General features: G+C 48.0%; 1 long non-coding RNA gene across 1 annotated transcript; it reads right to left on the bottom strand.

Annotated features, from left to right (window-relative positions):
* Nucleotides 1-2,658: 2,658 nt before the first annotated feature.
* Nucleotides 2,659-6,440, bottom strand: LOC138117669 (uncharacterized). Its single transcript, XR_011154769.1, has 3 exons — nucleotides 6,398-6,440; nucleotides 6,068-6,283; nucleotides 2,659-2,907 (listed from the first exon to the last, which is right to left on the bottom strand). It is a non-coding gene; the product is annotated as an uncharacterized lncRNA (long non-coding RNA).
* Between the last annotated feature and the right edge of the window lie 5,565 nt (nucleotides 6,441-12,005).

Raw genomic sequence — 12,005 nt, 5'->3', positions numbered from 1 at the left:
GTGTTATGCAATTCCTCTGGTTTTGAGTCAGCTTGCAGCATCCTCTGTGATCCTGCTGCATGGAAAACCAGGTGCAAAATGTCAGCTGGGATTTATTGCTGCAGTTTGTGGAGCCTTAGGCCTGCTGGCTGCTCCCACTGATCCAAGCAAGACATGTTGGGGATGAGGGAAGCACCTGCTTGCAGTTTCTGCATTGGAGCTGCTGGAAAACTTAAACTTTCCTGTGTTTCATGTTCCACGTGCTGCTGCTTTCTCTCCAGCTGTGAGGAGCAGCCTAATGGCATGCTAAGGTCTGTCCCTGAGCTCCAAGGAGACTCCAAGGAAACGCAGGATGGATTAATCCTGTTGTGCTCTGTGCAACACCAGCGCTCCCAGCACTTGTCACGTGCCCGTGGTTCAGGATGGATCCGTCGTGCATCCAATGTAAAATTAGTGGGTGTGTCTTATAAACAAAAAGCAATAATCCTGTGAGTCAGAGTTGAAAATTTTCCCTTCTGCGCGAAGTGTTCATTATTCTGGAATTTTAAGTGAGGGGAAGGGCTGACTGGAGAGGGTTTGTGCTCACTGGCTGCTTCCTCCAGCAGCTGGGGACATGGCCAGCGATGGCTCTTCTGCTGTCCCGTCCTCTGCACGCATTTTTAGGGCTGCTGCTGATGTCTTAAGGTGGCAACTTCCCTTCCTGAATGTGAGGCTGAGAAGAAGTTGTTTTAATTTTTTTTTTTTAATTTGATTTTGCCCATCTTGTGTTTTTAAATCAATTTGGAAAAACATCACGATTTCACAGTAGACATGTTTTCCCAGAGATGTTGGCATCACATTCAGGCATAAGCCATAAGACGGGTTTCAAATGCCTCAGTGCTTTTGGGAATGCTCTGCTCCAGAGTCCAGATTGGCACAGGTGTATTCCTCAGTTCTGTGATTCCCCGAGGGAAGGTGCTGGATCTACTTAGATCTTTGGAGAGTAGGACATACAAGGAGAGGCTGAGGGAGCTGGGAAAGGGGCTGAGCCTGGAGCAAAGGAGGCTCAGGAGGGACCTTCTCACTCTCTAAAACTACCTGAAAGGAGGTTGTAGCAAGGTGGGGTCGGGCTCTGCTGCCAGGGAACAGGGACAGGAGGAGAGGGAATGGCCTCAGGCTGGGCCAGGGGAGGCTCAGGGTGGACAGCAGCAGGAATTTCCCCGTGGAAAGGGTGCCCAGGCCTTGGAAAGAGCTGCCCAGGGAGGTTTGGAGTGCCCATCCCTGGAGGTGTCCCAGGAAGGGCTGGAGGTGGCACTCAGTGCTCTGGGCTGGGGACAAGGTGGGCATCGGGCACAGCTGGGCCTGGCTGGGCGGGCTTTTCCAACCTCAGGGATCCTAGGGTTCTCTGATCTTTGTTATGGAAGGTAAATAGCTACAGCACATCAGTATCTAAGCCAGGGAGAATCACTTTTCTAACCCTGACAAAGTCCTGCAGAAAAGGATCTGGTGGAAAACACAGGAATAACTTCCCTGCCAGTTACCAGAAGATCCTCAGAGCACTTTGGTGGAATTCCTGATGTGTGAGACCTGAAATGCTGGAAACATCACCCTGTGCTTTCAGGCTCTTTGTCAGCTGGAAGCCTCTGCCAGAGCTGCAGTGTGGTGAGGAGTCTGCTTCTCATCTCCTCACATCTGGACCCTGTGACATTAATGGCAAAAGCAACTCTCTTTTGCAACTCCATCCAAAAACTGCAAGCGTCAGCCCTTCCCAGCTAATGAGGATGGAGCTGGGGGAGAGAGCTTCTCCCACAGTGCCCCGTGACAAGTCAGCTGCATGCCTCTTGATCCATGTAATTTTACTCCTTGTGGAGACCTCACATAGGCACAAATAGAGTGATTTGAAAATAGTGTGACTCCTGCTTATTTATCTTGCAATGAATTCAGTGTATTAAATCACTGCCCTGCTAAAAGCCTGTCTTTCTCCAAGATCACATCCTATGAGGTCAACTCAAGCAAATAAAATGGCTACTAAATCTTTGGTTGTCATTGCAACACTTTTTAAAAAAATTATTTTTATTTTCTAAAAACAACAGAACACTCCAGTATTCATTCCAGTGCCATAAACAAGTTAAGTAATTGAGTATTTATGTGAAGAGAATGAGAAATGTGGAATTTATTTCTAGGACTCGAGCTTTAAATAAACAAGACACTTTTAAACACAACTCCATTTTGGATAATGGGATGTTTTCATGGACATAATGGCTATTTGCAGTGTGTTTTCCCATGACTTTTTTTTTTTTTTTTTACAATATGACATTTAAATCTGAACAGAATCTTTGTGCATTAATAGAGGTCAGCTCTTCTCAGCAGTAAATATTTGTATATATTTGGGTGTGTGTGATACGTCTCATGCAAGAACTGCGTGTAACAGTGGGAGTTAATTTGGTTTAATCATCAAACTGTAAAAATCTAACTGATTGATCAAACTCATAGATTGGTTTCCTGGTACAAAAGGCATTACATAAGTATGTTTCCCTACTTCTATTAAATATTCTTTATGTAAATATATGGATACACCTGAGGAAACATTACAGATCTGGCCCCAGAGTGCTGTGATCCCTGTTTTTAGCTGTGGAAAAACTCAGTGCTGTCCCATGAAAGTAAAACACCACACAGACATCAGTCTTTTCAGGTCGTGTGGCACTTTTTATTTAAGCCAGACTGCAGGACTGACCCCCTGCTCTGCTGGGAGGAGCAGCTGCTTACAGCAGAACCACCTTGTGAGGACAAAAAGGGAGATTTCTGTCATCTGGCCAGCGAGTGGTCCACAAAATTTCTGTTTTCTCTTGGAATGTTTCCAGCCATGCATGTTCCTCTGCTGAATCATCCCTGCCACACCCACACAGAGCTGAGATTTGCCTCGAACAAGCGCTGATGCCTGAAATAGATCTGAGCAGACATGTGCAACAGTGTTTGTCAAAGGAGAGAAAGGCACTCTGTGTTTCATTTTATGTTTACTGGGAGCTGCAGCTAGTTCATGTTGGAAGAGAACTTTCAGTCCTTGTTTTCCAGGAATGGTGGGTTTTTTTTCCTTTCTGTTGGTGTGAGTGACCTGCAGAGAGGTCATGGCAGTGCTTCCCCATCCTGTATGTTCTGATGCACTTGAAAGAGAAGGAATAAAAAGGGGTTGTGGGAAGGTGTCTTGAGGTGGGGAAACACTTTAAAGTATGGGATGGTAGTAGATGAGGTGACTTTATTCACACCAGGCATAAATCAAAGTTGAGCCCTGGCATTTTCCAATGCAAAAAAAGATGGACTTGGAGTGCTGGTGGGTGAGAGCTGGACATGGCTGTGTGTGCTGGGATCAGAAGCCAGCTGTGTCCTGGGCTGATCCCACACTGTGACCAGCAGGAAAGGGATTGGGATGGTGTCCCTGTGCCCCTGTGCCCAGGTGAGAGCTCACCTGCAGAGCTGCCCCAGCCCTGGGGCCCAGCACAGGGAGGACGTGGAGCTGCTGGAGAGAGGCCAGAGGAGGCTCCAGGATGAGCAGAGGGATGGAGCAGCTCTGCTGGGAGGAAAGGCTGCCAGAGCTGGGATTGTTCAGCCTGGAGAGGAGAAGCTTTGGGGTGAGCTCAGGGTGGCCTTGCAGGGCCTGAAGGAGCTGCAGGAAAGCTGGAGAGAGACAATTGCCAAGGGCTGGAGGGCCAGGAGCCAGGGAATGGCTTCCCAGTGCCAGAGGGCAGGGCTGGATGGGAGATTGGGCAGGAATTGTTCCCTGGGAGGGTGGGCAGGCCCTGGCACAGGGTGCCCAGAGCAGCTGGGGCTGCCCCTGGATCCCTGGCAGTGCCCAAGGCCGGGCTGGACATTGGGGCTTGGAGCAGCCTGGGACAGTGGGAGGTGTCCCTGCCATGGCAGGGGGTGGCACTGGATGATCTTTAAGGTCCCTTCCAACCCACCCAAACCATTCCATGATTTCATGTTCCTGTTTGGGGGACAGTCCTGCTCCTTGCTATAAAGCCCTGTCCTGAACTGGACACCCCTCCCTGCAGGATTCCCACCAGCCCCATGCCAGGGCAGCAGCTCCTCCCTGAGTGACCTGATCCACTTCCCCATATTAAATAATATCTGCCACGCTGGGCTTTACCTCTGTCACACTGCGAGCGGCCTTGCCCAGTTACAACTGCTGGGTAAGTGAATTTTTGTTTTTGCAAGGGCCTGTCTCCTCCCCACCCTTCTGCTAACCCACTTCTGGGCAAAGCTTCCCACTTGGAAATCAGCCCGTCCCATTAACCTCTGCAAGCAGGGCAATGATTCCAAGTGCTGGAGTGTTTGGGAGCTGCTCCCAGGGGAAAGCAATTCCTGCTGCTCAAGGAGACATCACTCTTGGGCAGCTCAAAGCAGGCAGGGAGGGGGAGAACCAGCCTGGGCACAGAAGGTCCAGTGCCACCTGCTCTGGCCTTCTGAGTAACCAGCAAAAAACTGGTTTTATTCCCAGCCAAGAATCTCCATCTCCAGCAATGTTGCCACACATGTTCAGCTCCAAGATATCCACACCTCTTATTTTCCAGTTTAGTGATGCAGTTATACAGATAATTCCCTTGAAAACCTTCCCAGTTGGGAACTCACCCCTTGAAGCCTTGATGCCATTCAGTCACTAAGGTCACTCGGTAAATCTGTGCTAAAAAACATCCCAGCCCCACATTGCTCAGGAAAATCCCCGCTGGAATTGGAGCAGGGAAAGCTGGTGGTGATGGGATTGTGTGAGCACAGTGGAGGTGGAACAGTGTTTTTCCCCCTTCTCTTTCCTTGGAAACGAAAGAGAAACATCAGAAGAGGATTGAGTCCATGACATTACTCGTAGGTGTGTGTGTGTACCTGGTACTTATTTACGTTGGCGTCTGTGTACGGCTGAGCAGATAAAACGAAAGAATTTAGGACATATCTGGCAGGGCCACACAGACTTTTAGAACACGAGATAAACAATGGATGATTGCATGTTTAAAGCATTTTCCTTGCTAACAGATTGAATAATTTACCAGTAATGACAGGGAGGGATGGAGCGGTCAGCGAACCACATTGTGCTGCCGTTGCAGCACACCAACTCCAGCCATGCTGCTGGGGCTATTCTGTTTGTTTGTCTTGGATATAATATTTTTTGGCAACCATCCGTTGCCTTTACACCAGAGCAGATCCAGTGGGAAACGCCCCATGGGAAGCGTGGAATGGAGCGTGCGTGTAGGAGCGGCGTGGGGGAAATGTGGGAATTCATTTTGTGCTGGCTTGGAGGAGATGCACTGAACTGGAGAATATGAATGGGAACATCTGGCAGAAATAGACCCATGAGCAGGATTATCCTACCTGGTCACAGCAACACCTTTTTTGTCCAGGAAACACAATCATTGAATGGTTAAAACTGGAAAAGACCTTCAAGATTATTTAGTCCAACCCCTGATGAATCCCCACCTTGTCAACTAAACCAGGGCACTGAGTGCCTCATCCAGGCCTTCCTGGGCAGGGATGGGGTCTCCCAACCTCCCTGGGCAGCTCTTTCCAAGGCCTGACCACCCTTTCCATGGAGAAATTCCTCCTGATATCCAACCTGAGCCTCCCCTGGTGCAGCTTTAGGCCATTTCTTCTTGTTCTGTCATGGGTGCCTGTGAGAAGAGGCTGACCCCCACCCTGCTGTGTTATTTCTCCAGCTTTCTGTGCCATAGCTGAAGCACAGGGCACCAGGAGTTCATCCATTTGGTGCTGTCAGCTCAGTTAGATGACGCCAAGTGTGAGCTCATGGGTTCAACCCCTTCAGCTTGCTGGACATGATAGAATATCACCAGCTTTGTCTAAATTACAGCTTGGCCCTCAATTAGGTGTCAGGGAGTCAGGTCACTGTGTGGGTGCTGCTGTGACTTGGGTCAGTGGTTGCCTGCACCCTGCAGAGCGTGGGGATGTGCTTTTGGGCTCCTTCCTCATGCCCAAGCTTCAGGCTCGAGCCCCAGTGACCCAGATGTCGAGGAGTTTTATCGTGATGGACGCTGTGTGAGCAAGCCTGGCCTCCAGATCTGACTGGGGAAAGGTCTTAACAGATGGTTCAGACGTGCAAAGTACTCACATTTCACTGAAGAACAGGATTTATGGTGCATCAGACGTGTAGGACTATTTTTGTTCATCTTCAGTTTAGTTTCACTTAACTCTTCATTTGCTTCTTTCTGCTTTGTCTTTGGGAGCATCCTGACCCAGCTCCAAGTTGTCCCAGCAGGGGAATCAGGATTTTTCCATCTCCTTGGCTGTCCCAGCTGGGCTTTCCAGATACACTTCCCCCCCATCCCTGCTTGAAAGACAGAGGCAGCGACCCCTGACCAGGGCAGAAAGGCCAGTGGGCAAAGCCAGGTTTTGCCCAGGCCAGTGGGCAGAGCCAGGTCTTTCCCAGGCCCCCTCTCACCATCCTGAGGAGCAGTGCCATGCACAGGGCAGCCACAACACCCTCTTCCCACCCCAGGGCCATGCAGGAGTCCTCCCACTGCTCTCCCCATTGCCCTTTGGCATGGGTTGTCACCCATCACTGCTTGTGCCCACCCTGTGTCCCAGTGCCCTGCCCAGACAGGGTCTGTCCCTCCTTCCACACAGCCAACACAGGCTGGATTTCATGGGAATCCTGTGGAAAGTCACTGACAATGGCTGTGCAGCAAACAGGTAATTTTGCTGTGCCCACAAAATTTTACCACCTGTTTACAGCCACCTTGTGTGGGAGGGACAATTTAAACAAAGGGGAATTTTAAGGGGAGAAAAAGTTCCTGTGACTTTTAAAGCTGATATTGCAGATAAAGAAGGGAGAGGAACCCCAAGGCTGCAGAAGTTGAGCAGGTGCATTGAGAAACATGAGTGTTAGAGCAGGTCTGAGATATTTTCATTTTCTTCTCCCTTCTCTTTGAAGGGAGTGAGATGATGTGAGTTGCACAGTGCCCTCGACCCATCTCACGTGGGATTTCAGGGTTTAAAATGTGAAGGGCTCCATCCAGCCCTGCTGCAGGAGGCTGGGAAGTTTTTTACTCCTTCCCTAAAAGTTGCTATTCCCGTAACAGAAAAGCAGGCAGGTTTATGACTCATCCATTCAAGATTATATATTAAATAATAAGCTGGACTTTGAGCTGTGGCAGCTGAGAGGCAGCACATGTTTGCCAGCTCTGTTACAGGGGTGACAGCTGGAAACCTGGCCATTTACATGGTGACTTTTGGGCTAAGAAAAACCTCCTCACCTTCAGCAGGAGCTGAGGAAAGCAGCTTGGTTTTTCATGCAAAAACCATTGTGTTAGCTCTAAAAAAGAGCAGTCAGAAGCTGGGGGATTTGAAGGTATCTGACAGTGTTCGTGCTGACCTGAGATTCATCTTGTGAGTGAGAAAGAAAGAAAAAACCTTGCTGAAACTGGATGGGCAAAATATCAGTCCAGAGCAAGCGAGGGGAGGATCACTGTCCTGGTCTAGGTTTAAGTAATTAATATTCCTGAAGAGGAGAGCTGCTTCTTGATGTTTATCATAGAATCATGGAATGGTTTGGGTTGGAAGGGGCCTTAAAGCCCAGGAACACCTTCCACTATCCCAGGCTGCTCAGAGCCCCGTCCAGCCTGGCTTTGGACACTTCCAGGGATCCAGGGACAGCCACAGCTTCTCTGGGAAATCTGTTTAAACCTTTTATGGCTCCTGCTGGTGAAGTCATGGCCATGCAGAAATATTTGTTTCTGGCCTTTACATCTTCACCCACAGCAGATTCAGCTGTTTCACTGTGGCTTACAAAGCGTGGGCTTTGCAAACTTGCATTTCTAATTTTTCTCTTTGCAGACCTTTTGTTGTGGCTTGGATGTTTCCCATGGGCCTGCTGCCTGCAGCAAGCCCAGCAATAACCTTCGGTGCTGTGGGCCTGTTGAAGGTTTAGGGTTAATTTGTCCTGGAAAGCAACTGCAACATCAGCCAGAGGATGAATTTAGTTTCTTTGGTGGATGTGCCAGGCTAACACTGTGCCTATGCTGCAGACAGATTCCACTGGAAGCAAAGTTAAAATGGCAGTGAAGACAAAGGAGCCTGAAATGTAACAGTTTAAGATAAAGAGACTGAATGTGAGTTTATTAACCAGTGGTTTTTAAACCTTCCTTTCTACTCCAATCCAAATAAGCTCTGGCTACCCATCTGTGTTATGACCATGCCTGTTCTCTCTGAGAACACACACCCAGCCTCATGAAACACCATTTTTCCACGCAGAGGTGGGGTTTGCTGTTGTGGTCTTGAAACTGGACCAGCAAGAAGTTCATGTCACAACGTTCCTGTTTGCCTATCTCTGCTTGTTACTACCAAAAAAAAATTGTGCTACATTTGCTGGGGCTGAGGAGGTTTGACTTTGACAACTTGGTGCCACCTGATCCATTTCGAGCAAGAATTTCCTGCTGCCTTGCAGCTGTGGCTTAATAGTCCAGGATGGTGCTTTCTTCCCCAGTTGTGCCCGAGGCAGATGCTGGTTAGGGATGGTTCCCTGTGCACACATCTGCTCTGCTGTGTGTCAGTCACGAGATCTGCTGGGCTTGTGTAAGCCTGTGGCGAGCTCTTCTGGCACTGGGTTTTTCCGTGTACGGATCACTGCCGAGTGTTCCAGCAAGAGTGAGGGCTCCACGCTCTGACAGCTCCCCACTGCTCACACATATGGTTCCAAAATCATCTGCGCAGACATTTCCCTCCTCTGACAAAGCGAGGTGTCTTTACGCCACGGTGCCGTTAGGTTTTCACTGGAAGGTTGTTTCAGAAATAAACCTCCGAGTTCTTCACTCACCAGTCATTCTTGAAAACGAACTCAGGTTTCTTTCTGAGTTGTATTTAGCTAGAATTTGCTCCCTGGCACAGCAGCAGCAAGGACAGGCATTACCATTAAATCGTGTTTATTAGTAAACTCAGTGACCTGCCCTGGTGAAAATCCCATTCCAAAGTTCCACCCTGTTCCTCAGCAGTAGGTGCAACCACTGAGTGCTGTTAGTTTTGTAGTTTGAGGCTTAAAAAACCCCCCCCAAACTAAACTGACATGTAATAATTCACAGATGTTGGCAGCCAGCGATGATGCCTGAGTTGAAGCTCTCTTTGGGTGCCAAACCACAAATATATATATCATTTTTTATAGTCTCCCATTCCTGGAACTGAAAGAGGCTTCAAAACAATCAATATGTAAACACAAATACAGAGCACTCCCTTCTGAGCATGGCAGTGCTGCTACTGCTGCGAGCTGTCTGCTACACACAGAGGGCTTTTTCTTAGTGGCTGTGTCCTTCTTCAGAGCTGCTTTTTGTCCTTTATTTAGAGGCACAGGTCTGCAGGGCCAGTGCAGCTCCTGCAAAACGAGGGGAGGTGTTCACACTTTCTGACCTTTTTAAGTTGTTGACCAGTGTAGGCTTTTTCAAGCTGAAACCAGGAAAGAGTTATATTTGATTTACTACTGGATTTCCTTATGGGCTTTCTACTAAGCAGCACCATGTCCAAGGGCTTTGAAAACTGAAGTTTTCTCTTTATTCCTTGAAATCTTTATCCCAAGAGTGCTCCTTTCCCTCCACTGCCCTCCATGGGTATTTTACTTCTACACCAAAGGGGCCTCCTTAGAAGATGCTTTTTCTTTTCATGTGAGGGTCATGCAGAAAATGCCATCAAACTTCCTTTGAGAGCTAATTTTGGTGTCTTTTTAACACCTTTGCTTTCTGGGAAATGAGCTGATATCACCACCCTGACAAGCCAGGTTGTGGTCAAATGCAAACCACTTGCAGCCAGTCACATCGAAGTCAACTTTCCAGTATGGTCTGCCACGACTTTGGGGTATTTGTTGTTAGGTTGTGTCTAGGGCACCAGTCAGAAACTGGGACACCATTGGACTGGGTCTTGTACAACCAGATAATGGAGACAGAGGCTCCTTCCCAAAAAGTTTATGATTAGAAGTGTAGGGCAGCAGCTGGTGGGTGAAGGAGTGAGATGAGGGGACAGTAATCAGGAGGGTGCTTGGTGTTCTCAGCATTCATGGTTGTATTCATTTCTGCATTTATTTATTGCAGCTTTCATGACAAAGATGAAATTTTTAAGAAGAGTTTAAAGAGGGTAATGAAGTTCCTGAGAGTTCTTTCCAGAAATCTGCCCTGGAGCATTGGGAGAAAACCCAGAAGAGCTTGTAAAGTGGCCAGCTGAAGATGGAAGGGGCACTGCTGGCCAAACACGGTGCAGGCTGGGAGCTCAGAATCCAAAGGGGATGATGTGTGAAGGGATGATGAGATGCTGATGGTTTGGTGTGGTTTTGAGGGTGGGGGCAGCTCCCCAGGGCCAGGATGTACCAAGGTGAGAGCCCTGGTGAGGGAAACCATCTCTCCAGCAGTGTTTGAGATGTGTGGAAGCAGAAGGAGCTTTTATTTAATAAGGCTAAAGAAAAAATGTGCTGTCTGAACACAGATGTGAGGGATTGAAAGGCCACAGAGGGGATTTTTAGCTGCCTGGATGGGTAGAAGACCACATAATTTAGAGAGATAATAGAGGGAAGTTTTGTAAGGTGGACATAGCAGCCACAGGGACCTGTGATCTTACTGGTTAAATCCCAAATGATACAAAGGTGTCACCTGGAGAAACCAGGTGAAAAATGGGACTTTGTTCAACAAGGTCTTATGTAAAGACTGGGCTTAGCTGAGAACAAAACAACCATGTAGCTCTCCCTGCTCTCTGGAATTTCTTCAGGGAAAAAACCAATTCTTCAACTCTGGGCTGTGTGGAGCAAAGGAGAGTCTGCAGGACATTTGAACTCATCTGTTTGCTAGTAAAGATGTGAATGAACTGTGTTCCAGGCAAGATCCACAGCTGGAATGGAGACCAAGGAGAACAGGGATTAGATGGACATGGTTGTGTATGAACTGGGGTGGTTTGGTCTAAAAAAGTGAGGGATGGGAGAGAATATCATAATATAAAAGGGTGTTGCAAAGATGAATCCGTTCTCCTTCTCTGCAGCCATTAGGGCAAGAAGTCCCAGGCTTAAATTATGGCAGGAACAAGTCAGACATCAGGAAAAAAAATTTCTACCATAAATAGCAAAATCATGTTTAAAGTGGCTGGAGAAGCTCTGCAGTCTCTGTCACTGGAGGTTGTTTCAACCTAGGTAGTCAAAAATGGATTATAAAGGATGGCTGGTCCTGCCCTGCTCCCAGGGATGGGCCTGACATCCCCACAGGGTCTCTCCCAGCCCTGAAGAGTCTCCCTGAAGATGAGGCTGCCCACAAGAATTAACATGAAGGATTAAAGGCAAGGCTACACACGGGATGAGTCCTCCTTTCATGTGCTAAAAGAAGTTTAAAATCTAGGGACAGAATTAACAGGGAACTGCAGCTCAGAGTAAAGGGTGGTACAAGTAAAAACATTGGCTGGGTGAAGACTTGGAAAAGCTCGTTTAATGAGCTCATTTAATGAGACTGAGTGCGTTTCCAGTGTGTCTCCATGGCAGGAAATTGTTAGAAGAGGTTCTAGAATGAGAAAGGAAGAAAGGAACCACTCAGAATGGTGAATTCAATAGGCTTGGGATGGAAGAAAAAAAGACCAGTCAACAGCTGGAGAGGGAGATAGGCTTTATAAGAAAAACAGTAGTAGTGGAAAGAATAAAGTGCATTTATAATGTGAAAAGAAAAAGGTTGGAAGAGGCGTGGCTCTTCCTTCCAAGGGGAATCAGCAGACAATTGATCTGAGGGATCACATGCAGATAAGCCACCAACAAATCTCATCTCCTTTGTGCTCAGTCCCACAGCACAGTCACAGAAGAAGGGGGACCAAAAGTGACAGAAGGGTCTGTGGGCTTCTTGTTCATCTTCTGTTGTGGGAAAATGGGAAACTTCACTCTGGAGAAGTGGAGACAGATGGGAGAGTGTAGTGATGAGTCAGGGACGAGAAGAAAGCTGGGCTTTCTGGTATGGGATCCAGAGTAGATTCCTAGGTAGGAATCTCTCAGGACAGCTGGAAATTGGGACAGGGTAATGATGGAGGGGAGTCAGTGGAGTCGTGGG

The sequence above is a fragment of the Aphelocoma coerulescens genome, chromosome 1, assembly GCF_041296385.1.
Source record: "Aphelocoma coerulescens isolate FSJ_1873_10779 chromosome 1, UR_Acoe_1.0, whole genome shotgun sequence".
Classification (NCBI taxonomy): domain Eukaryota; kingdom Metazoa; phylum Chordata; class Aves; order Passeriformes; family Corvidae; genus Aphelocoma; species Aphelocoma coerulescens.
This window is presented reverse-complemented; position numbering and strand designations above follow the sequence as displayed.